Source organism: Myotis nattereri, assembly GCF_964212035.1.
Source record: "Myotis nattereri genome assembly, chromosome: 2".
In the NCBI taxonomy this organism is placed as follows: domain Eukaryota; kingdom Metazoa; phylum Chordata; class Mammalia; order Chiroptera; family Vespertilionidae; genus Myotis; species Myotis nattereri.
This window is the reverse complement of record NC_138076.1, coordinates 162,726,470-162,753,269: the sequence shown is the minus strand read 5'-3', so window position 1 is coordinate 162,753,269 and position 26,800 is coordinate 162,726,470.

Sequence of the window (26,800 nt, the reverse complement as noted above, 5' to 3'; positions counted from 1 at the left end):
GCTGGGACTCACACGGTGGGATTCTCTCCCTGGTCAGGTCTAGTCTGGGGGAGGTCAGGTGTTCTGGGCCTTGGGGAGGGGCTGGCAGTGGTGGGCACCAGCCGCTTGGGGCATCTGGAGGCCCATCTTCCCACCTCCTTCACCTCCCACTAGCCATTACTCTGGAATCCAAGCAAGGACACTCCTGTCACACATGCTGCCCTCCTCCCTCCCTGTGACTCTACCTACGTCCACCACCCTACACCCTTTCACCCTTTCACCCATGCCCAAACCATCCCTCTGCAGGGTAACTATCCTCTAACCCAACCTCTCTACTCCAGAGACAAACTTGGTCCCCAACTGGCACTGTGGATGGAGTCACTGAGATGGGACCAGAAGAACTGCCCCATCTCCGCTCCTGAGGGGCTAGCAGAGCCCCAGCTCTTCCCCGGAACCTCCACTCCCAGGCTGACCAGAAGACACGAGAGGGGAAGGACATGATGCCTAAAGCTGGGTCTGGGCCGGCAATGCCCCCACCCCTTATTAGGGCATGTGAAGCATAAGGGCTTCCCCCAGGTGTGAAGGTTCTGCCGGGTGCCATGGAAGACCCCACAGCACCTGCTGCTCCTCCGCCCCGGCCCCACTGTTGCCAAGACAGAGCTGCTTGGGAAGGCTCCCCCCAGGCCCGGGCTAAGAAGTGCAGGCGGGAGGGCAGACTGGGAGACTCTCCGTGTTTCCCGCAAACCCTGCCAGGCCAGAGGCACCGTGACCTGGGTCCTGTGTCAGACCCACCGGATCATCCCACTGAAACCCGCCCTGGTATGTGTGAGGCCGCTGGACTCACTGGAGCTGGTACATAAGATCAGGCCAGCAAGCTATCAACACGGCAGCACCCACTGTGTGCCGGGCTGGACTCTGCTGGGGGAGACACGGAGGAGGGCTGCTTTATTGGTTGTGCTCCCTGTACCACACTAACGCTCAGAGGTACATATTACAAATCCTGGAGACTCTCACGCCTAATGTTACCCTCACCTCCATCTAGACACGATCACCCGTGAATCTCAGACACACAAGCTGGACAGAAGAAAGGAAGTCCCCGAGTTGGGTTGTTAATGCTGTAGTGACGTCACCAGAAGGCCTCTCTTCCGGGAAGGTGTGAACCAGGAGAGCCCCGCCTTGCTGAGCCAGGGGTGAGGGAAGGCTCCTGTCTGCAGGCAGATGGGTGGCAGAGATGACCCCTCCAGATCCTACCCAAAATAAGGCAGAGCGATGGAGGTTCTACTAGAGGGGCACGAGGCGGGGGGCACAGAGGGACTGACAGAGCGATGGGGGACTGGAGGACCAGGTGGGGGGAGCAGAGGTGGAGAGATGAATGGTCTCCGCCGGACTGATGGACGGTGCCGGATGGATGGATGGCGGCTGAGGTTTGTTTACTGGCAGCCCCCAGCCCGCCACCGCCGGGGGAGAGGAATGGCGGCTGGCACATCAGAGGGCTCTTAGGGAGGCTCATGGAGATGATTTAGATGGGAATGAATCAGCTCCATATGGATTAAGTGTCCCTGCAAATCCCAGGATCTTACAGATGAGGGGACGGGGCAAGGGCACTGTGGGGAGGGGTGGACGGGGAGCCGCGTGGAGCTGGCGCAGAGACACGGGCCTGCATCCAGCCGAGGGCGACCTCGGGCACAGCGTTCTAGCCTGGCATGGACGCCACCCTCCCTGGCCTATCCATCCCACCGTCTCTCTGGCACAGGTTCTAGAAAGGACTCTGTCGGAGGGTCCTTTCTACTAGTCGGTGGGTTTCTGTCTATCTCCCTTGCTTCTCTCTCTTTTTCTTTCTTTCTGTGTCTTTCCACCTTCGTTTTTCTGTTCCTCTCTCGCCTCCCCACCTCTGTCTCTGCTGCCGTCTCTTTCACTAGAGCTGTGAGCCCTCCAGCCCTCAGCGCTGCCCTCCCTCTGGCTGCGCGATGCCTGTTCCCACCAGCCCTCAGGTTTGCAGTTGTTTGAAGAATCAGGAAGTTGGTCTAAAAGTGATGTTTTTGTCTACAGAAAGTTCTTTCTCTTCCCTTCTGCCCAGCCTGCCCGCTGTCCTCCCTTCTCCCCGTGTTAGAGGGAGCTTGGATTGGGGCGCCCACCGCTGCAGGCCAGGGCGGCGGAGCAGACCGCATTCCAGGCTGGCTGCTTGGGGCAGGGGCCTGGAGGCACCATCTCCCCACTGCCCCTCCCATGCCCCATGCGGGGCCGGGCGCTGACTGTGGTTCTGAAGCCGCTGCCATGTGGATGACCTGGATCAGAGCACAGGGTAGTCATATATGACAATCGGTTGAAATATCACAGCCGCTCTCCCCCCTCCCCCCCACTGGTGATCTATGGGCTCCATGCCCTGTAAAAATTATTTATCGGGGCCTCAGAGTGTCCTGATTTAGTGCCGCTGCCTCTGGGGCCGAGGGGCCTGCCTGTCCGCTGGAGCCTAAGCATTAAACGACGCTAAAAAGTTAAACGGCCAACGTTGGGGGCTCACTCGAGGAGGCGCCATAAAGCTGTCCGAGTCGCTTAAATCAGGAGCAAGGATTCCCCAGGACATCTTCTCACCACAGGCCGCGAGCCAAGAAGGCTCTCCACACCCCTCTGCACCCACCCAAACCCTCTAGTCTAGCCCATGCGGGGCAGGGGCAGGGGCAGGGGCAGGGGCAGGTGGGCTGGGCCTGGGACGGAGGAGCAAGGATGGCCTCCTCCCACACCTCGTCACCCGCAGGACCCAGGAGTGTACGAGGCGCGTGGAGCCCTCAGCCTGGCCGGGGGTTCCCTCATTCAGATCCAGTTGTGAAAGGCGCCTGGCAGAAGGCAAGGGTCCCTCCAGCGGCCGGGGACAGTGCCTCCCTGGCGACTCACTTCAATCTGTTCTGCGGCTCAAACGCACAGGAACTCAGTGTCTTCCTGCTGGGAGTTGGAGAGGGTGTCCCATCCGAGCCAGCCTGTGACCTCTGGTCTCCTCCCGCCCCCTCGCACGGCTCTCTGAAAGCAGAGCCCACCCTTGGACCACTCTCCTCCGCCAGGCGCCCCTGGGTGCCAGCACCGCACTGGGCTGCACAGCCGGTTTTCCCGCCAAACGCCAGTCCGTGCCGCCGCCGCCCGGCCGGCCGGCGAGCGGGAGGTGGGTCTCCCAGGCTGTCCATCACGCCTTCTTTCAGCAGCAGTAAAACTCGCCTCTTAAAACCTCCGCTTGGGTCCCTAATATTTGCCTGGCTATATATCTCCGGTGATATATGGACAGAAATTGCTCGTAAACGGCTATAAAACCTCTTCGTTGAGCTGGGGAGGAGGCGCGTGAGGGGGGGCACGGCCCAGGCTGCGGGAGGATCAGAAGCAGAGCCACTCCGCTGAGCACCCCAAACTGGAGCCACATCCCGGGGGCGGGGGCTGTGCGTGGGGTGCTGAGGGAAGGATGGAGGAAAGAGAACTGGGGAAGGTCTCCAAGCCCCTCGCGAGGCAGGATGGCCCCAGGGACGTGCTGTGTGGCCGTGGGCATGTCACTCAGGGGCTCTGTACCCTGCACCCCTCACCGGTGAGGACAATGACCCCTCCCAGCTCCCTCGCTGAGTTGTCCTGAGGCTCAAATGATGGACGGCGCAGAGGATTAACCAGTGCTTTGTAAGCTGAAGAAGTTGCATATACTGGGCACTGCCCCCAGATGGGCATGGTGTCTTCTGCAGGTTTACTGCATGCTGGATCCTTTACCTAATTGTCTCTAGTCCTGACAACATGCCCCTATGACTGTCGTGTAGGTATTACTGTCTCCACGTTATAGACGCACGCCCTGGGTTCACAGAGGTGCCCGCGGTGTGAGCGCCAGGGACCGGCTCCAGAGCTGGTGCCTGTCCCCACGTCAGAACGAAACCCGAGCAGCAGGAGGAACACAGGTAAGACACGAGGGGGACTTCCATCAACGACGTGGGGGATGCGAGGACAGTGGCTTCTCTCCGGGATCCCGCCTGCTCCCGGAGCACAGGGCTCTCCCCTCCCCCCACCCCCCGTGGGTACTTCTGTTCCAGTCCTCGGAGGGCCTGAGAGTCAGGGGTTGCCTCAGCACACTCCCAGTCACGGTCACGCCCTGCCCTGGGAGGTAGCGCCCACGTGGAGGGGAAACGAGGGCTTTGTGGGGGGTCAGCTCCTGCACCCAGGACCCGGACACGACAGGTCCCGGTGGGTCGGGGAGGAACGGCCTTCTCAGGGGCAGGTCGGCAGGTATAGGCTGACAGCGCAGTCCAGGGGCCCTGGCCCACCTCCCCTACAAGCCCCAGCCCCTCGCTATCCCTCCTCCAGCCCCTGGTTGCCTCTTCCCTCCATGACCCCCCGCCCTCCTCTCCCCACCCTGTGTGCCTCTGGTTACTCCATCCTCTCCTCTCCTCCAGCGTCCCCCCAAGAGCCCTGGCACCCCCTCCTGGTTATTCCACCCTCTCCTACCCGACAATGTCCTCCAGCACCCGGCTGCCCTCCCCTCCATGCCCCCCAGTTCTCTTCTTTGCTCCCCAAATCCCATCAACGCCTGGTTGCCCCCTATGGTCGCCCATCCTTTCCCTTTCTCCTGGTGTCCCCCCAGCTCTGGAAACCCCTTCCTTCCACGACCCCCAACCCCTACCCTTCCCTAGTGCCCCTCTAGTCTCTTCTCACCTGCCCGCCCCGCCCCTGTGCTGCCCTCGTCCCCCTCTGTGGCAGACAGGACACACAGCAGGAAGGCCACCCTCCTGCCCCACACCTCTCCTTCCCTGGTGGCTCCCACCCCCAACCCCACTTTTCTTTAAGTTTCCAAATCAACCTTCCTCCAATAATAATGATAAAGCAGGAAGCCGGGCCGGAGGACAGTGCAGATTTTTCTTCTTGACACGGAGTTTCCGATTAAAGGCAAAGGGACATAAATCCTCCCGCGTAATTGCTGTGCTCCAGCTCAGAGGGAGCCACTCCAGAGGGAGGCTCCCACCCCCTCTGCCCCTGCCCCTGGGACCCCCACCCCCAGCCTGAGCAGGGCTTGGTCCCCAGAGCCTGGGCTGGGCCGGGAGGAGGAAGGCAGGGCTGTAGGAAGGGGTGGCAGCAACCTGAGCTGAGCTCTGCATTAGCCTGGCAGGGGTCCCAGCCCCGCTGGACTGTGGCCCATGGCCCACCTCGGAGCACATTCCCCAGCCCTAGGCAGCCCCGCAGCCCCTGTGTTGAGAGCATGCTTCATATTTTGGCAAAGCTCCTCAGCATTCATTTGGTTCCTTTAAAGACCTTGAACTTTATTAAACAAATATCAGATGAAGGGTGGGGCCTGCGCGATCAGCCAGTGCAGCTCGCCTTGTGTCACAGATGGGAAGCCGAGGCCGGTAGAAAGGACAGCTGGAGAGCAGAGCTGGGGCCGATGCTGTCCAAGCCCCGGCAGAACCGTCCTTCTCACACCCGGGACCAACGCCCCGCACTGGGGATCGAGCCACAGCCTAGGCGTGTGCCCTGACCGGGAATCAACCGTGCCCCTCTTGGTTCCTAGGTCGATGCTCAACCACTGAGCAACACCAGCCGGAGTTTTTTTCTTTTTCTTTTTCTTTTTAGAGACAGTGGAAGGGGAGTGACACACAGAGAGAGAGGGGTGCTCCTGGGTGAGTGTCCCCAATAGAGGCACCGCTTGACTCTATTCAATCGTGGGCCCAAGGAGCCTCCGCCCAAGTGCTTTGCTCACCTGGCAAAGGTTTTTTAAAAATCAAGAATGCTTGCCCTGGCTGGTTAGGCTCAGTGGATAGAGCATCGCCTGTGGACTGAAGGGTCCCAGGTTCGATTCTGGCCAAGGGCACATGCCTGGGTTGCAGGCTTGATCCCCAGTGGGGGGTGTGCAGGAGGCAACCAATGAATGATTCTCTCGCATCATTGATGTTTCTATCTCCCTCTCATCTCATCTCTGAAATCAATAAAAAAAATATATTTTTAAAAAATTAAGAATGCTTGCCCTGGCTGGTTTGGCTCAGTGGATAAATCATCAGCCTGTGGACTGAAGGGACTGAAGGGTCCCGGGTTCGATTCCCATCAGGAGTATGTATATTGGTTACAGGTTCCATCCCCAGACCTAGACAGGGTGCATGCGGGAGGCAACCAATCGATGTATCTCCCTCACATCAATGTTTCTCTGTGTGTCATTCCCCTTCCCTTTCACTGTCTCTAAAAAAACTAAAAAAACAACAACAACAACAACAAAAATCCCGGCTGGTGTGGCTCAGTGGTTGAGCATCGACCCAGGAACTAAGGGGGTCACGGTTGATTCCCAGTCAGGGCACATGCCTAGGTTGCGGGCTCGATCCCCAATGCGGGGTGTGCAGGAGGCAGCGGATTGATGATTCTCTTTCATCACTGATGCTTCTCTCTCTCCCTCTCCTTTCCCCTGAAATCAATAAAAACAATATATATTCTTTAAAATCAAGGACGCTTGAAGTTCTTATGCAGTAAGATTAGAGACAGAAGACACTGGAAGTGCATGTGAAATGCTTAAGGTCGAGAGCTGAGGGCAGGGTCTGGAGTCCCTATGCCTCCTGACTCCATTCTCCTTACAGTTTGACGCCCAGAAGGTCTAACCTCACCCTGATAAAGCTGCAGAATCCCCAGCCAGATCCCTCCCCTCTGCTGCTCTCTCTTTTCCGATCCTGCTACCCATTCTCCTCCTCCATAAAGCCCTCCTGATTGCAAATCCTTGGTTGCGTTTTCCTCTTCCTCCCTGCACTGAACACGCCCTCCAACTATTTTAAGTCAGTCCTGGGTGTGTCTCCTCCTCCATCAGACCGGGGGCTGGACCGCTGCGTCTTCCCTCTGAACTGCCATTTCCCAGCCCTCCCACATCTTCCCCTTCAGTATCCCCCCGCCCCCCGCCCTCCCCCCACCCCCTCCGCTCTGATCCAGACCCAAAGCTGCATAGATCTGCATAGTAGATGCAGGTACACATGTAGTGTCTGTCCTGTCTCTTTTCATCAGTGGAAATTTCCACAGGAGCCCCAGGATTCCCACATCAGGCGTAAACTGGGTTTTACAACTGGGTGTCCGGCCCCCCGGGGGCCACCTGGTCTGTTGTCCTCCCAGACCCCTCCCCCAGTATCTCAGGTGAGGGGGGCCTTCAGCTGGGACTGAGTAAGAGGGAATACGTCCTCATTCTGCTCACCCATCTCTGAATAAAACTAGACCTGACTGATTCAGGCAGGGTCTCCCAAGGTGACCTCTAGTCCTCCTATTTGAGCTCCTGGGACAGCCTGACAACATGGCAGACAACTGGGTCCCTTCCCCGGACCTGGACGGGCATCCTCCATGCTCCCAGCAGCCCTCAGCCAGCCCTGTGCACCCCTGTTCTGGGGCCGCAGTGAAACTGAGTGGAGAGCAAGGTCAGGGGACTTTGTGGTCTTCAGAGGTAATGCCCTGTCCAGCCAAGACAGCACACAGTGTGGCGGGACAAGGGGCCCAGGTGCCCCTGCGGGAGCCGGCGAGGGCCCTGTGCCTGCCGGGAGGCACGGTGGCACTTCCTGCGCCAGGTAACTGTGAGTGTTACCATAGGGCTTGGGGTGTAATAGTGGGTCCTGGACGTGGGTGCAGGGTTTGGGGGTTACTGTGGAGTTGCCCTGGGGTTACGGTGGGGGTTCTGGGCTTTCTGGTAGGGTTTCTCTGGAATTTCTACAGGGTTGGTCTAAAAGGCCCCAAGCCTGTGCTTCTGTCTGGGCCCAGAATGGGGAGGGAGCGAAGGAAGCCGGGGTTGAGGCGGGTGAGGTGACCCAGGTTCTCAGAAGAGGGGACAATCTGAGGTTGCAGGGCAGCAAGGCCTGCGCCACCCCATCTTGGCATTCAGGTCCCAACCCTGGTGGCCAGCGGCATTTACTGGCAGCGAGGGGTTGGGAGTGTGGAAGGTCCTTGCTCCCCAGCGGGTGAATGAAGGCCAGATCCTGTGATGCCCGGGCTTTCTGTGAGGAGGAAGGACCTGGGAGAAGGGCCGGGGCAGCAGGAGGGTGCTCCTGGGTTGTGTCTCCAGCAACTGGGTCCTGGCTCCCACCTCAGTCTCAGAGCCCCGGCTGGGTGTGGCTGAGGGGAGACCCTGGAGGAAAACAGGACAGACCCTCTGTCATCTTCCACGGGTGCCAGACCTCATCGTGGACCCAGGCGAACAAATGGAGACGTGTTCTGGCAGCCTAATCCTGGAACGCTTCCTGAGAGGAGGAAGTACGGAGCAAGGATGGGCAGAGGGGTGGGAAGCGGGGGGGGGGTCCCCAGGAGGAACAGCCGAGAGCCATTTCAGCGGTAAGCACAGACTAGGAGGAGCTCTAGCCCAGAGACCTGGGGTAGGGAAAGAAGAGTCATTCGTTCATTTTTAAAAATATGTTCTTATTGATTTTTAAGAGAGAGAGGAAGGGAGAGTGATAGAGAGACAGAAACATCAATGAGAGAAAAACATCATGGCTCGGCTGCCTCCTGCACACCTGCCACAGGGGATCAAGCCCGCAACCCAGGCATGTGCCCTGACCCGGAACCGAACTGGCAGCCTCTTAGTTCCCGGGTTGATGCTCGGCTAAGCGAGTCGTTCATTCTTGTATCCATCATTCATTCACTCAGCAAACATTTGCCACAGCAGCCGTGTGTCAGGCATGGCACCAGGAGACACAGAGACGAACCAGAGGCAGGGACAGCAACCGGAGAGGCTCCCAGAAACTCGGTTCCTCCCGAAAGCCTGCAGAGTGGTCCACGGTAACTAAGCTTCCAGCTCCATGCCTCGCCAACCCAACGGAAGTCCATTACCTCCAACTCCAGCTTCCTTCTTCCCCAGGGTTCCACCCCTGCTCCAGCGCCCGCCCTGGGCCCTGCCACTCACATATGCCATGCTCTTTCCCTCTGGACAGAGGTAGCAGAATTGGGGCTAGACGCTCTGAGCACCTTCCCCGCAGGAGGGAGGAAGAGTGCCGAGGAGCGAGCAGAAGGCCAAGGAAGAGATGTGTGAGCGGAGGAGTCCAGGCCTGGATCCTCAGCCCGGCTTTGCATCATGCTGGGAGAGGGAGGCATCATTCATCCGCCCAGGGGTGGAGATGGGGCAGGGGGAAGGGAATGAAAAACACCCACAGCCCATTAACCTACTTTTGCAACTTCATTAAAACAGAGTCTCCGACATGTCGCCATAAATTGTGTTCTGAGGAGGAAGCCAGATCCAACATCCAGTTCTAGCAGTGAAGCCCCTGAGAAGAGGCCGGAACGGCCAGGCGGAAGGGACAAGGCTGGGGGGTGGTCACTGAGAGGCTTTGCAGGCTGGGCCGGGCCGGCTACAATATTGCAGGAGCTCTTCCTACCTGGGCAGTCACGGATGAGGGACAGGGAGGGGATGTTGTATCATATTGTACAGTTGCTCCCTGATCGAGAATCCTCCTAGCTTCCTGGAGTCCTTCCTAACACTTCAAAGCTCTTCTCAGCCTCTCAAAGCCTCCTTCAAAAAGCCCCATTCTGCCTCGCGAAGTCCCCTTCTCCAAGGCACCCCCTTCTCCAAGGCATCCCCTTCTCCAAGGCACCCCCTTCTCCAAGGCGCCCCATGGCCCCATGCACAGCAGGCTCCAGGCAGCCTGGTGGAGGGGAAGGAGCACTGGCCCTGAGTCAGCAGGGCTGGGCACCCACTCCACAGGTGGGTGACCTGGATCCAGGCCTCATGTGAGCAGTGACCGAGTGCCAGGCCCTGGAGAGGGACTGCTAGGGTTCAGATTGCATCTTTGCCATTGAAGGACCTCAGCCTCAGGGCTCTCACAGGAATAATCATGCCTCACACAGTTACTGAATCTTAAATAGGACGGCCCACGGAAAGTGCATAGCACGTAAGACCTGGCACATCCTGGGGGTCAATGAACATGGGCCACTGTTGCCATTACCATGTTCTTACTCAGGGTTTCACGGGCCTGAAAAGGACTTTCCCCAGCACGGTCCCTCTGGGCCCCCGTTTCTTCATTTGCACAATGAAGGGATTAGGGTAGGTCAGTGACTTCCTTCACCTTCACCATCACCACCGCCACCATCATCACCATCATCATCATCGCTGTCTTAGAACCACTTTTCAAACCCGCCTCACTCAGAACCCTAATACGCAAAGGTGGACTGGGTCTGGAGGAAATAGTGCAAGGGGGGCGGTGGTCTGGAGCCTGAGCAGCAGTCCCTCCTGCCCTGGCAGCAACCCCAGAGGCCACCACAGAAACTGGGGGCGCCACAGACTTCAGGTCAAGCCCTGGCCAGGATGGTCCCAGGGCTCCCACCACAGGCACTCCAGGAGGCGGGTGTCCCCCTAAGAGCAAGAACTCTCCAAGGTCACACTGGGAGAGAAGGAAGGCCTGGAGAGAGACCTTCTGGGCCAGGGATGTTTCCACACTCCCTCTGCACAGAAAAGGGATGGGGGGGGGGGTGCAGGGAGTGGAACAGAGGGCCTCCATCTAGAGCTGCCTGCCTGCCTGCCTGCCTGCCCAGGTACACGCCACCCTGAACGCCTCCACCCTCTGCGCGCTTCCCAGCTCTGAGCTGCCCGTACTCCCGCCATAACTGCAGCCCAAGAAAACATGGCCATAAAACAGTCATTTGCTTTAATTTTCACTTGAAGGGGCAATTTAGCACAGGCTGTTTGCAAGCTGTTGGAATTCTTTACGAGGCTCTATCATGTTTTCCCAAAATGCTCCCCCAAGCGGATTCCCTGGGTCAAAGTTCATACATAACTATTTAGGGGGAAACGGGGTTGGGGAGAGCAGGGGAGGCTGTGGAGAGTGGAGAGTCCGTCATTTTCAATCAGGTGGAGAGTGGCTGGGAAACTAAGATTAAGAGAAAGTCAGGATAGGGCAGCTCCTGGTTGGAGGCAAGCGCTGTGCGGCTCTGCCCAAACCTCCTCCCTGCCTTGGCCTCCCACAGGCAGAGGCCAGTCCCGGTCATAAGCATGGAACTCTGTGACTCAGCCCCAGGCTCGAGGGCCCTCACGCTCTTATCCGCAGTGGCCCCGATGCTCGTATTCACAGCCAAACCAATCTCACGGAGTTCAGACTGGCATTTTCCGCTCTCGGCTCTCTCTGCCTCTCACTTCCAGCAGCTTCGCACTCTGCCCCACAGACGGCTGACCCTCCTCTGTCCTCAGTTTCCCCCCTTGGTCCCCCTCCCCAGCTTGTTTTCAGGGCCATTCTTCCTTAGGAGAAAATGCTAGATTGTTAGTAGATCCTCCCAGCTGCTCCAAGGAGGGGGGAAAGTCACCAACGCAGCTCCTTCCAAAGCTGGGCTTGGTTCCTTCTCAGTTTTCCCACAGTCCATCCCCTCTTCCCTCAAGAGCCCTGGGCTGAGAGGCGTCAGTAGGATAAGCCTCCCACACCATAAACAGAGCAGCTGCTCCCCAGTCTGGAGGCAGTGAGGTCCTTAGAGATCACAGACAGAGGAGGGGCTGGGAGGGCAGATCCCGGGGTCCCCTGAACAGATTCCAGGTCCCTTTCAGCTCCCTACAAAGTTTCCAGCCCCTGCGGTCTTGTGGAGGCTGGGGGCACAGCGGCACTCTGAGGCCTTGATCCAACTCTCTCCCAGGGGTGATGTGGGAAGCGAAGGGGAGCCAGAGACCATAATGTAGGACAGGGGTCTCCCCTTACTACAGACCCCCCCTTCCTCACACTCCTGAGGAATTTTGCTGGCCTCTGTAGACAAGTCCAGCCTCAGTATTCCAAGGGAAGCATGATGAGGCAGAGGGGACATGTCTCGGGCTGGGAGCGATCCCAGAGGTCAGGGTCAGATAGGGGAGCAGGATGTCCAGGAGGCGGGGGAGTTGGGACTATGGGAACCTGGGGTGATGGGAAATCCCGTGATTCTTCAGAGCAGCCGTGGATGGGAGACTCCAGCAGAGGAACTAACTGGAAGCTCACTGAGGCCTCTGCAGCCCGACCCTCCCAGCAGGCTGCAGACCAGGGACCCCACTAAGGGCTGACGCCACCTCCTCGGTTGATTGGAGGAAAGGTGAGGAGTTCTCCCAGGGAATAATCGAGGAGAAAAGAAACAGAGCAGAGCCCACATGAAGAGAAAGGAGAAGGGAAGAAGACCCTTATGGATTGTGTGCATGAATTAAGCTTCTAACTACTGAATCTTCTCTAGTGCCCCAGAGAAGCCTTCAACATTAATCCTAGCTCTCATATAAATAAGCTGAGGGTGCAAGAGGGAGAGGGATGGTCTAAGATCACACAGATCTGTCTAGAACTGACACCAATCTCGGAGAGGTGAGGGGAGGGGGACTCTCTGGACCCTGGAGTTTAATTGTCATTGACCTAGTTACCACGCCAGCCTCCTCACCATCTATGGTGCAAGGGACTGTGTGTGCATCTACATCTCTATCCTCACCACCACACAAACACAGAACCTCAGAGGAGGGACATCTAACCTCCTCAAGCCGTCACTGGGAAACTGCTGCCCAGAGAGGGTAAGCTGCTTGCTCAGGCAGGATCACAGCCAGGAGAGTCGGAGCAGGGACTTGATCTAATTCAGATGGATGTTCCTCCTGGGGAGCCAGGCTCTCAGCTATTTACACACACAGATGCCAGGCACCATGTTGGCACCAGGAAATAAAAATGAATAAATACAGACCCTGCCTTAAGAGGCTCAAAACGGGGAGAAAGCGTCCTCCCACCCAACCTCTAGAAAGACTTATTCTCCAAATGTCAAGGACGAAGCTAAGGCAGAAGATGCTATACGGTGAAGCAATCAACAGGCCTCCTGGAGGAGGGGGTCTAACCCAATGCAGAGGTGAGTGGGAAAAGGGCATGTCCCTGGTGCCCTGTGCAGGAGGAGGAAATAAGTGCATCTGACCCAGCTTCTTTTTTAATATGTTTTTACTAGGGGCCCAGTGCATGAATTCATGCATCTTGAAAGCAACTGTGGGCCTTGAGGCTGCAGTGGGCATGGGGGCGGGTCTCGGCCCATCCTCCAAGCCCCCACCCAGCCCCTCCCGCCATGGCCCCTGGTCCCCTGTCTGACGGCAGTCCCTCCCCTGCCACTGCCGCTCCTACATACTGATGGTGGCTGCTGCCCTGATCACCCCTCAGGAAAAGGGGGAGGTGGAAAAGCCCTCAGGGGCGATTGGGGTGGCAGCATCCACTCACAACACTGACAGTGCCGAGCGATTGGGACCAGTGCCGGGTGCCAGTGCCAGGCACTGAGCACTGGCAGTGGGTGCAAGCAGGGCCAGTGCCAGGTGGGACCACAGCACGTGGGAGCAAAGAATTTTCAGTTACCACCAGAGTCTGGCCCCGATGACAGTGACTGGCGCCCCACCTTGGTCTGGCGCCCCCCCCCTGCCCCCCCTCCCCCCCGCTCACCTGCTCCACCATCCCACCACAACCAAGGCCTGCCATGTTCTGTACGCGCCCCCTGGAGGTCAGTGCACATCATAGCAACCAGTTGTTCGGTTGTTTGGTTGTTTCGCCGTTTGGTCTATTTGAATAACAGCCTTTATTATATAGGATTGATTTCACAGAGGAAGGGAGAGGGAGCGAGAGATAGGAACATCCATGATGAGAGAGAATCATTGATCGGCTGCTTCCTGTAGGGGAAGGAGCTCGCAACCTGGACATGTGCCCTTGACCAGAATCGAACCTGGGACCCTTCTGTCTGCAGGCCGGTGCTTTATCCACTGAGCCACACCAGTTAGGGCTGATCCATCTTCTTGAGGAAGATACTCCTGCTGGATGATTACAGAAGTCAGGTTGGGACCAGATCAGACTCCCTTGAATGCTAGGCTAGGGAGGCTGAGCCTCACCCAGGGGAACTAAGGAGTCATGGGAAGTTTTCATCTGGGGCGGGAGGAGGACCCATGCAAAGAGGTTTTACTAGGAAATTTGCCCTGGAATTAGCTTGCAGGGCAGACCACCTGTGAAAAATCTGAGTCACCCAGCATGTCAGGCTGAGTACTGGTGTGTTATCTCTAGGGGTGAGTGTGTGTGTGTGTGTGTGTGTGTGCATACATGCACACATAAGCATGATGCTAAGATTAGGAAAGCCTGGTTTCACAAAACCACTCTGGTCTGCTCTGGGTGGGGGTAGATGATGGATAGCCAGCTCCCCGCCCATTCTATCTCCCTCTCATAATTGCCTTGAATGGGTAAGAGAGTTGCTAACCCACCCCCCCATCCCGCATACATTCTGCAGGCCTGCACCCCAGCGTGCACATAAAGAAACCCTCCTAAAAACAGACACACACACCCAGAACAGAGAGAGCATCTCCTCACCTGACAGGTCCCCCAAATCTCATACCAGGGTGCACCAGGGCACCAGGGCACCAGGGCTGTGAGAGGTGGGGAAGGGCTGACCATGCACAGGCCAGGAGCTCAGACAGGCAGTAAAGTCGCATGGTGGGCGACAGGGGGCACTGTTGTGAAGACAGTACAACTAACCCAGACCCATGTAAACACAGAGAGGAGGAGAAAACACTTTGGAAAGAAACAGTAGAGATGAGGGAACCATTCAAAAGGATTTCTGGGAGCCATTAGCAACCCACCTGCCCCTGGCCTCCCTGCCCACTACCCTCCTCACAACAAGAGTGACTGAAGTCACGGGAGACTGCCCTTACCAGAATAGCTGTTTCATTTTGTCCTCCTTTGGGACAGGATACCAAGGGGTTCAGGCTACCCATTCCCTCTCTTCCCTCGGACAAGAGACTCCCAAAGATGGCCACACTGCGACTAATGAATTCTGCTGGAGTGTCGTTACTGTGACCTACAGTATCAATGAATAGTGATTAGCAATTATCACAGTCACACCATCAGATCCACTGCCCCAAGGAAAGGAGGCTGGTGACCAGGATTCCCAGGGTTTTAGCAGTTCTCTGCTCCCCCTGCCCTGGTTTCCCTTTTTATAACCATGGAGAATCCTAATTTGGGGATTCATAGGATCTTGGAGTCAGAACAAACCTGTAGAAGTCTCATTTCCTCATCAGCATCTCTGCCCACCTCCAGCCTGAGCACTCACACCCCCCGGACACCCACTGCACTGGTGAATCACTGAAGGCACATGTCTGCCCCCAAGACCTTGGCACCCCTGTGGAGAAGTCTGGAGGAGTTCTGCCATCTTTACAACCCTGAGATCTCCACCCCCCCGCCCCCAGGCCAGCCCAGACAGGGAGCCTCACGCACTGATCTGTGATAACCTCCTGGAACATCCAGGTCAGGGTCACCCAAACTCATCCCTCCCAGAAACCATTCCAAGTTCAACCTCACTCCCTGCTCCTCTAACTCCAGCTGACTTCTGCACTGTTTGCCCTGAGCCTCCTACTGGGCAGTGATCTGAATCGCCTGCTAAGAAATCTTCCAAACCTCTACCTCCACATTTCTGGCTTTTGCTCCAGTATGTCTCATCCCTGACTGCCAGGAAGTTCCCCTTGACATTAACCTGAGTCTTGCCCTCAGTGGGAAGGACTTGGAGAAAAGTCATTTATTTAAAGTCCTAACCCAGCCTCCCAGGTCACTGATGCTGTCACTGTGATGTGCTTTGTTCCCTCTATGAGCCTTCCAGAAGCACTTCCCCTCTCCACACCCCAGGCCAGTGCCCCTCACCCCAGCACCCCAGAGCAGCTCAGGGGGTGCCTGGTCTGGCTCTCGCTCCTGATGTCAGCCCCAGCCCCAGCCCCAGCCCCAGTGGAGCGAGAGGGAGCCGCTGTCTAGCCCAGCCCCCAGCCCCGGCTGGAGAAGGAGGTAATTAGGAGCTGTGCAATCCCGTCCCCCAACAGGTACAGCTGAGCAGCTGCATCCATTATCGGGGCAGCTGCCAGAGAGGGGGACTGTCACATGGTTCAGCAGGACCAACGGGAAGGCGGGAGGAGGCCTCGGGCTGGAGCTTGGCTGGTCTGCAGCTGGAGAGTCAGGTTGTAGGGGATAACCTGAGAATGACCTTGTGGGGACTCTAGCCCCCAGTCTCTGATCCTCCCAGAAACCCCTCCACCTTCCTTCAGTTCCTAACCCCTGGCCCTACCAGCCACCCTGGCCTTGGCATTTTTTTCCCCCTTTTAGTGCCACTTTATCTAGGGCAGTGGTTCTCAACCTTCCTAATGCTGCGACCCTTTAATACAGTTCCTCATGTTGTGGTGACCCCCCCAATTTCATTGTTACAAATTGAACATAATTAAAGCATAGTGATTAATCACAAAAACAATATGTAATTATGTATGTGTTTTCCGATGGTCTTAAGCGACCCCTGTGAAAGGGTCATTCGACCCCCAAAGGGGTCGCAACCCACAGGTTGAGAACTACTGATCTAGTGTAAGGGCCCGTCTTACTCATTTAAAAAAAAAAAACAAAAAACTGCTTGTGTGCTTAATAGGTCTGAGTAAGTGTGAAAGGTGGGTAGTTTTCTGGCCTAAATAATGGCTGATGACTCCATGAGAAACACTTCAGTTTGTAGGGAGAAAGAGGAGGGAAGGAGTGGCCTGTTTAGATGGAGGAGCGCTGGTGCAGGTGAATTTTCTCTAATTGCAGCGCTGGTGCCAGGGCATGAGTGTGAAGGAGCGTGTGCTGGCAGCCGTGTGCATGATGCATGGATGGGTGCAGCCTGGGACGTGTTTTGCATACTTGCGCTGACCTGGGTACATTACCGCATGCTGCAGTGCTTGGGCAAAGATGGGCGTGTTGACCTTGACCTTCTCTCTGTGCTTGTGCACAAGCTCATGCACATATGTACACGTCACGGGGCTGTGCTGGACACACTGACACAATGGGCTTTCCCCTTGCCTGTTTCTGATCCAGAAAGGAGAACCCTGCCCCAACTTGCCTGCTCCTTTGACCCCTCAGCACATCTCCCAGCCGAGTGGGCAGGGACCACCCCGTTTCCCCCGCCCACCCCCCCTCACCCCCCCAGAGCTACAGGTCAGGCAGCAGCTGGCAAGAGAGGAGAAAGGGAGAGAGTAAGGGAAGCTTCAACACCTGTGAGGGTTCTTCGTTATATATGCAAATGCCCTCATTAGAGATGCAGAGCGCTTCCCGGAGCTAATGGCTGCTGCAGCCATTTCTGTGTAGAAGTGCGGAGCAGAAGGAGACTGTGGGCTGGGGGAGTGGGAGGAGGCAGGACACTGCCTTCAGGCTGAGCAGTGCCAGGGCTCCCATTCCCCAAGACCTGTCCTGGACAGCCCTGGGGTGAGGGTGAGGAGCCATGGCAGGGGCCGCAGCTGTCTATAGGCAGGCACAGACCCATCAGCAGGCCACAGCACTGGGACTCGCTTTGCCTGCTTTGCCGGGGAAGGCGGGCCTCAGGAGCCCCTACCCCACCCTAGGCCGGGACTCCCAGCGGGGCCCTTTGAGGAGAAATGCAGCCAAGTGCACGACCCCTGCCTCCTCTCCAAAGCCAGGGTCCCTCTGATCTTGGATCAAGTGACTCTGTACCTGCTTCACAGGAGGCTAGAAGCATCCTCAGGCCTAGCCAGGCACACACACAGCCTGATCCTAGGCCTCACCTTTTCCTTCTACCACCTCTGCCACTGAGCCCCGAGAAAGTGTCATTGTAGTCTTTTCTGTCAGCCCAATCACAGAGAAAGGAGCCTGATTCTAGCCGGGGCTGCCTCTCAGCCCCATTGTACATCCATTGATAGACCAGCATTCCTCGGGGCTGCGTTGTGCTTTTCCAACCTCACTGCCACCAACGTGGCACCAGAGACAAACACAAACACACACACAATCACCCCCCTCGTCACTCCCCTCGTCACACTGTCCCATTAGTATTAACTGGCCTTTAGACACACCCACACTCAGTCCTGCAGCCTCCGCTGTCCTTGAGCACTCATGTCACCCCATTTTGGGGACAGAGTCTACAGAGACCTCCCCTGCCCTACCCCCCACCTCTCCTTTCTTCGCTTCCCCCTCCCTCTCCCACCCTCCTCCCTGGGCACCCGTTTGCCAGGGTTATTTATAGAAGCAAGCGATAAATTCAGTGTGTTTCTCAGCGCGCAAAGCTATAAATAATGGCACAGATCATTAAACCCCGAGAGCAGGCCCAGCCGCCCCGCAAACAAGATGAAGTACAAACCACCACGTGAGAGGGAGAGAGGGAGGCGCAAGGCAGAGCCCCAGACCCAGGGCCTGCGGGCCCCAACTGCACCCCTCAGCCTAGTCTCAATGAACCTGAGCCTCCAAGGGGTCTGCTGGGTGAACACTAGGGGAGGGGAGAGCAGGCCTGGGCTTGCAGGCTGGTGGACGGGGCTCGTTCCCCACCTAATTCCCACACCCTCCCCCTCTCCCTCTCGCACCCCCTTTCCCATCTTCCCACCCTCTGCTTCTCTCTCCCCATCCCTCACTGTTCTTTTATCTTTTCCTATCGCCTCGTCTTCCAAATCTCTGTTCCCCCTCTCCCTCTATCTCTCCGTTCTCCTTCCTTTCTCCTTTATCTTCTGCCCCTAGCCTCTCCCTTTCTACCCACCTGTTCTCCTCCCAGCCCTTCCTTCCTCCCACCCCCAATCCCAGGCCCGGAGGGACCCTGAACCCACCCAGGAGCCCTCAGAGACGGAAAGTCCCCTGTCAGCAGAACGTGGTGCTGGCTGCTGATTCAGTGTCTGCAATCTCCCAGGCAGAGGCGGCCGTGGCAGGGGGGGCAGGGAGGGGGGACAGGGAAGATGGATGAGGAATATAAGAACAAAATGGCACGGACACCAGGGACAGGCTCCAGGCTGAGCAAGGTTCCAGGGAGTGGAACCAGAGCCCCAAGCTCCAGCTCCAGCTCCAGCCCACCACCTCTGGCTGGTCAGTGGAGCGACAGATGTGCTTTCTGGGTTCAGAGAGCTGACACCGTGGGAAAGACAAGGCAAACGGGAAGGCACAGAGGAGGCAGGGAGGGGTGGCAGGGAGGAAGAGGGGTCAGAGGAAACCAAAAGAACAAGGGGCATGACAGAAGGACGACCCTACTTAGCCCCACCTGTCTCGGTTCCAACGTGGACCCAGGACAGCCATCAAGTGCTGAGTCTGGGCCACAAAGTGGAAGGTTCTGGGGCCTCGGCCATGGCTGCCGCATCCCCCCCTTCTTCCATTTGGGTTCACCCAACCTGACTCAGGCCCACATTCTGGAGGTCCCCTCAGCCCCACCCTGTTGCCTGCATTTGAGGTCTTTCACCCCTTCCCACTGGGAAGTTCTTACCACTTTCTGCTTCAGTTTGAGCCCCTCTCGGGAGGGCAGAACCCACATCAAATATGTGCTGCGCGGGGCCCTCGGAAGCCAAGCCATGCTCGGCTCTTTGACGCATAATGAAGCCCAGGGATGGCAGTCCGTGCTCTCCTTCTGCACCCGTGTCAGGCAAACAGACTTCAGGTGGAGCAGCGGGGATAAGACTCAATTCCAACCAGAACCCGCTGGTGCTGAGGGTCGGGAGATGTCAGGATGGGCAGTTAAATCCTCCGAAAGTTAAGGGGGACCCCATGGGCCTGAGCAAGGCACAGCCTGGCCTTGTGGCCAAGGGTGCACAAGAAAGCCTGGAGCCTTCCCTGCCTGCCCCTGCCCTCCCCACCCCATGGCCATCTGCTCCGGGCTCACTCGCTCCCCTGTTGGCCAATTTGATGCAGAGCTGGGTTATTTGCCCAGGAATTGATAGTAGGAGCCAGGACAGCAGCTAAATCCCCAGCCACAGAGTAAATCAGTTGCCATGAGGGGCTAGAACGAGGGGCTGGGAGGCAGCCGGGCTGGAGAGAAAGACACTTGTCCCCGCTCCCTGGGGACGGCAGCCAATAAATCCCCTCGGGCACCGATTAGGGCTGGCGGGCTGGCCAGATCTTGAGGGCTGTCAGTGCTAGTGGCAGAGATTACTCCACCACGGGCAGCGCCACGGAAACAGGCTGCAGCTAAAGGTTGGGATGGGCCTCAAGAACTTCTCAAAACAGCTGGGCTGGCAGCTGGGTTAAGCAGGAGACTTCAACCTGTTTCCCAGGAGGCAGGTGCAGCAGTGTCACGGTTAAGGGGGGCGGATTCTCCAGAGCAAAACTGCCTGGGTTCAAATTCTGGCACTGCTCTTATTAACTGTGTGACCGGGAGCCAGTTACTTCCCTGCGCCTTAGTTTCTTCATCTGTAAAATGGGGATGAGACGAGTAGCTACCTCACACAGTTATTGTTCTGGTTACAGGAGATGACATGCATACAGTGAGTGCTAGGGCAGCACCTGGCAATGCATTATCAGTAGCACTGACTTGCAGAATGACTTCTCCCAGCTAAGTCAGATCTGGTCTTGTGCAGAGAAAGGAGAAGGGACCATATGACCTTTGAAGGAATCTGGGGTGAAAGAAGAGGGTTCTGCCCAGCCAGCGTGGCTCAGTGATTGAATGTCGGGCTATGAACCAGGAGGTCATGGTTCTATTCCCGGTCAGGAATCCCAGGTTGTAGGCTCAATCCTCCAATAATGCAGGAGGCAGCCAATCAAAGATTCTCTCTCATTTTTTTAAATATATATTTTATTGATTTTTTTACAGAGAGGGAGAGGGATAGAGAGTTAGAAACATCGATGAGAGAGAAACATCAATCAGCTGCCTCCTGCACACCCCCTACTGGGGATGTGCCCGCAACCAAGGTACATGCCCTTTACCGGAATTGAACCCGGGACCCCTGAGTCCGAAGGCCGACGCTCTATCCATTGAGCCAAACCAGTTAGGGCTCTCTCTCATTATTGATGTTTCTAACTCTCTTTCCCTCTTCCTTCCTCTCTGAAATCAATAAAAATATATATTTTTTAAAAGAGGGTTCTTTTAACCTCATTGGGAGAGGAAGTAGGAGCAGCTTCCAGTATCCATCCCTGTGGCTAAGAGCTCAGGCTCCTTAGGCAGACAGGCTTGCACTCAAATTCCAACACTTACTACCTATCAGACCTTCAGCAAGTTATTTAACTTCTCTAGCCCTGACAGTCCCCATCTGTAAATCAGGGATGATAAACTTACCTCACAGGATTATTGAGAAGCGTACAGGAGATTAAGTGCTTAGAGGTGCTCTGTCCATAGTAAGTGCTCATTAAATTTTAGTCTTGTTATTACTATTACTAGAGGCCCAGTGCATGAAATTCGTGCATGGGTAGGGTCCCTAGGCCTGGCCAGCGATCAGGGCCAATAGGGGCCTTTTGGCTGCTGGCTGGGGCCTTCCTTCGTTCCGCGCCACCCCCTGGTGGTCAGCGCACGTCATAGCGAGCAATCGAACTTCCCGTCTCCCAGTCGAACTCCGGAGGGGACACTTTGCATATTAGCTATATATATATATATATATATATATATATATATATATATATATATATATATATATTTCATCAGATGAATGAGGACTACACAGTGGACCCTAAACCCAAGCAGTGAAGCTGACAGGGAGAGAAAGGGAGGAGAGCAGGGGTAAAGGCTGGGAGCAGGGGGCAAAGGGGCCAACAAGGAAAAGAAGCCAGAAAATAGAAGAGGAAAATGGAAGCCGAGAGAGAGAAAAAAGGGAATGGCACAGAGATGAGTCAGGGAGAGCTGGGGGGAGAGGGAGGGCGGTGTTGGGGAGAGCCCTACAGGGAGAGGACACAGACAGGAGGGCACAAAATGAAGAGTCCCCGAGCAGGAGTCAGGGGAGTGGAAGGGGTTAGGAGGGTGAGGGAGTATTGAGGGGTGAAGGAAATAAGGCCAGTGGCTAGGAGAGAAGAGAGGAGACAGGAATACAGGCTGAGAGACAAAGGAAGAAGAGCCCTATCTGGAAAAACAGCAAGCGGAGGTGGGCAGCTTGTTATACAACATGATCCGGGCAGGCACTGCCTGCTGCCCCCTCCCAGCTTTCATTTTCAGCTTGGCTTCCCCCTGACCTCCCTCCTGCCCCCCTCCTGCCAGCCGACCTTCTCAGCACGGTGCCTCAGGGCATTTGAGGCAGGGGGGGGGGAGGGGGAGGGGCTTGGATTCTGCTCAGGAGGAGGTGAGAAGGGCTGGAAGGAAAGAGTTCCCAAAGCAGAACAGAACCCAGGGGTCCATGCCTCCTCCTGGCAGCTCCCTCCTCATCAGCATGAAGACAGGACAGTGGCAAAAGAACTACAAGATTGGGATCATTATTAATCAGCTAAAGCATCCACATTTTGCAGCCTACAAGGTGTTTTACAAGCCCTGGGTCTGACAACACCCTTTGTGATATAGGCAGTATTACCCCCATTTATTATCTTTATCATCAAGCAGTTATATAAAGGTTACTACCTGCCAGGCACTTCACATGTGTTAACTCTCTTGTTCCTGACAACAATGCTATTATCCCCATTTCACAGATGGCAAGCTGAGGCCTAGATCCTATGCCCCGCCCCTTTAGCCTCATCTCTGCTCTCCCCTATCTTTGCTTGACCCTTTTTTTGATTCTCCGATCTTCTCTTGTCCTCCCTTGATTCCCCTCTTTCAATGGTGCTGCCTCACCAAACTTCAGGTTGGCTTTTTGTTTGCTCTCCAGGCACTCCCCCCAGTGACCAGCAAGACTTGGTGTGACAGCATATGATCGGCACCCCTTCATTTAGCAGCCACCTGGAAGGTAGCAACCAGGAAAAAAAATCCTAAAGTGAAATATGACAATATCTTCAGAGATGCTGTTTCTCCCCACTTTCTCCTGAAAATATCTGAGATGATCTACCATATAAGACGCAGACATAAACAGAACCGTTAAAACACCCATGAAAGCCCAGCCAGTGTTGCTCAGTGGTTGAGCATCGACCTATGAACCAGAAGGTCATGGTTTGTTCCCCTTCAGGGTTCATGCCCTGGTGGTAGGCTCCATCCCCAGTAGGGGGCGTACAGGAGGCAGCCAATCAATAATTCTCTCTCATCATTGATGTTTCTCCCTATCTTTCTCCCTTCCTCTCTGAAATCAATAAAAAAATATATTTTTTAAAAAAACACCTATGAAAAAAATAAAATAAAATAAAAAATAAAAACACCCATGAAAGAGTAGGAAGAGATAAACAAGTAAGGGTGAGAAAATGTCCAGAAAGGAAACCTAAGGATGGGTAATCACTGCAGAGGAACCCAAAACTTAGCCCTCTGCTTTCTAACACTGAAAATAATTGAAATCGGGTAGTAGCTGGGAAACTTCCTCACTGACACCAGCGGTTTCTTTACTTGGTCACTGACTGTGTACTGAGCGACTACTGTGTGCCACACATCAAAGATGTGGTCAACACCAAGGACACAGGCTTTTCTTCTCACTCTACAAGTTCAAAGAGATTTTGCCTGAGATGTGCTGGGCATGTTTGCTGTGGAAGAATCATCAGGGCTCTGGGCTAAAAAGCTTGAAAACAGTAGGGCATGTAGAGGTGGGAGGCCCTGGGGCCCAGGGAGAGGAAGGGCCCACCAAAGGTGTCCCAGAGCTGAGAAACTGAGGCTCAGACTGGCTTCCTGCCCCCAAGCCCTTTTATCCCCCGACCCAGGCCTGATGACCTATTGGCGACACAGTCCCTGCCTGCCCATCCATCTATCCACCTTCCACGCAAAACTGGTGCTGGCCGCTTCTGGCTGCTCCTGCTTGTTAGCACATTGGCGTGGGAACCATCAGGGACCAAAATAAATCAGATGAAAATAATATCCCATGATCTCCCACAGAAACAATGTCTGCCCTCCGGGAGGAAGGAGGACCCGTAAGAGAGTGACAGAGGACAGCAATATACAAGGAGGAGAGGCATAGATCTCTGTCAGGGAAGACCCCAGATTTGCATGGGCAGGGCTCCCTTCCACAATCACAAAAATGCTGCCCCTCCCCCAGCAGCCAGCGAAAAAGGCCTACACCACATAGGCCTGTGTGTGACATGCGTACAGGTTAAACTTAAAGGTTGGTTTAGGAAGGCCGACACCTGGCCTTGTAGTGCTGGAGGTATCTAGGCAGCAGCAAGGGCGACAAGCAGGGGATGCTGTCAGGGGCTGCTGTGGTCAACGGTGCAAGCAAGACCAAGTCTCTTGACTAGGACTGTCTAAGTGGAGACTGTGAGATGTGGTCAGATTTGGGATATATTTGGATGACAATTTGCATATGGATTGGGTCTGAGAGATTAGGAAAAGACCCTTGGGCGTGGGGCCTGAGCTACCTAGTGATTGGGGTAACCCAGGTGATCTGGAGAGGGTTCTGGAAGAAAGGGTTGGAGCAAGGTTTGAAGAGAAGGAAAGACCTAGGGCATAAAATGGAGAAGAAGAGAGTCCATGTTGGGAAGTAACAAGGAATCAAAGCAAAGAGATGGGGAAAGAATGGGAAAATGACCCAGGAGTCCTTAGTTCAAGTTTTTTGAGGGCAAGAATTGTTTCCACTTTACCCCTTAGAGTCCTCTGTTGCTATTCTGCACACAGAGGGCATATCCAGGTACTCTGTAAACACTTGTTGCTTGTTGAGAAGTGATCCAAAGGCAGCATGGGTGGTATAAAGAGCCCTCAACTATGTCTTGGGAGCCCTGGCAACCTCCTGGCAGAGGGACCTTAGACAAGTCACTGTCGCTCAGGGTGTCCCTACTGGCAAGGCAAGATCTTGAGGTCCTTTTTTGCCCCAATTCTCTTTCCTGGTCTCTACGACCAGAATGCTAACCTTAGGAGCCCATGTAGGTCCTTGAGCATGGGTGACATGAGGTGGGCAGTCCGGCTGGTGTGTAGAGTTTGGAGGAGAATGAAGCCAAGGCCCAGTGAGTGGAGCCATCTAAATTTGGGGCTATGAGGGTCTGCCCACCTGGGTGGCTGGGAATGAAGAATGATCAATCCAAGAGCCCCCCGCCCCCATTCTCAGATCTTCCTTGCTGTGATGTCTCAGCATTTTTGTTTGTTTTGTTTTGGAACTCCACAACTTCTCAGTACTGAAATGTCTGAACTTGATGAATGAATGTCCTTTAATTCTGTCTCTGCTTACTCCTTAAGGGATTTCATTCAGTGCCACTCATGGCTCCCAAATTTATATCTCCAGCCTGGACTTCACTCCAGAACTGTGTGTCAATCCACCGACTAGACACCTCTTGGATGCTTAATAGGCATCTCAGACCTAACATGTCTAAAACCGACTCCCCCCAAACCCAGCTCCTCCTACAGTATTCCCCGTATCAATCCCTGGCAACTCTATGGTTCTGATCACTCGGGCCAAATCTCTTGGTCTCATCCTGACTCCACTCTTTCTCGCACACCCTCCATCAGGCCCATCAGCAGATCCCTTGTCTCTCTCTCTGAAGTACATCCAGAATTTGATCACTCATCACCCAGCACCTGCACTGTCACCTCCGTGTCCAGGCCACCATCACCTCTTACCCGGTTCTGCATTAGGCTCCAAACTGGTCTCCCTGATTCTGCCCTTGTTTTCTCAATCTAATCCCAATAAAATAGTAAGAATTTTCTGTAAAAATGCCTGGCAGATCATGACACTCCCTGCTCAAAACCCTCCAGTGACTCCCCATCTTAGTGCGAAAGCTAAAGCCTCATGTGACTTATCAGTCCCTACATGCTCTGGTTCTCATGACCTAAGACCTATCATCTCTCTTCCCTTATTCTCTTTGCTGTTCCTCCCACACACCAGACACGCTCACATCAGGGCCTTTGCCCTTGCTGTTCTCGTTGTCGGGGATGCTCTTCCCCAGAATCTGCATGGCACGGAGCATCTGGTAAATGGCAGGCTCCATATGTTGAAGGGACTGAGCAAGGATAAGAAAGCGAGTGAAGAGGAAGAGGAGGCAGTGGAGTCTGATCCCATACAAGAAACAAAATGGCTCGTCTTGCTTTCTCTGCCTTCCTCCTGGACTTGCCCCATCCGGGTGCATCGGACCCTGTGAAGAGCCTCAAGCTCTGATGACATCAGGCCCCTCCTTTGCTGGTCTGGACCTCCTGCAAAGGAAACACCTCCGTCCCTGGTGTGCACTGCGCTCAGGCCCTAAAGGAGGTGAGGAGGAATGGGCCTCTTCCAATCAGGCACTCGGGACACGTTCGTCTCCAGCATCGGCCAGTTGGGCCTGAGCCCATCGAGTCCACCACGCTCCCCCCTCTTCTTAACCTGTGCTTCCTTTCCTTCCCCTGCCCTTCCCGCAGGCACACATTGGGAGACAATCTGAGGAGTGAAGGCTGGCGTGGTGAGGTCATAACAGCGCAGCCGCAGGCCTCTGAGTGGTGGGGAAAGGGAAGTTGACTTGAGGGGAAGGGTTTGGGGGTGGGAGGATGCAGAGTCCAGAGAGGCCACACACACACACACACACACACACACACACACACACACACCCCTGATGCAAAGAGAAGCAGAAGCTGTAAGGAGATGGTGATTTAGAGAGAAGCAGAGAGGCCATCCGCCAGGAAAGGGGGTCACAGTCAGAGGCAGAAACAGGGAGCGAAGCAAACGCTGACAGATGGCAGAGCTGCAGACAGGACGTGCAATAGACCCGGACACCCAGAGAGAGACAGACAGACAGACGGCGAGCCAGAGGGAATCAGAACCAGACCAGGAGAGAGATGAGGGGCGGAGGGAGGCCGAGGCTACCCAAAGACAGGGGAGAGACAGAGGCAGGCACAGAGGGAGAGACGCGCTTGGACAGACCAGAAGGCTGCGAAGAAGGCGAGGGAGGAAAAAGCGTGGAGGCGGGAGTGGCGGGAAGCGGCGGGCACGGGGCGGGCGCAGCGGAGCGGGCGGGCGCCCGAGAGCCGGCTCGTAAAAGCCGCGCGGAGCGGGGAAATTGCCGCCAGAATCGCTGAGCTCCACAAAACGCCGCCCGCGCGGCCCGCCGCCGCGCCCGCTCCAATCTCCAGCCTCATCGCCGAGCGGGCTGGTTATGCATTTAAATGTTATTTAATTGGATTGCGGAGGAGCTGGGGGCCAGAGCGCCCCCGCCCCCGCCCCGCATGCTTCGCATGC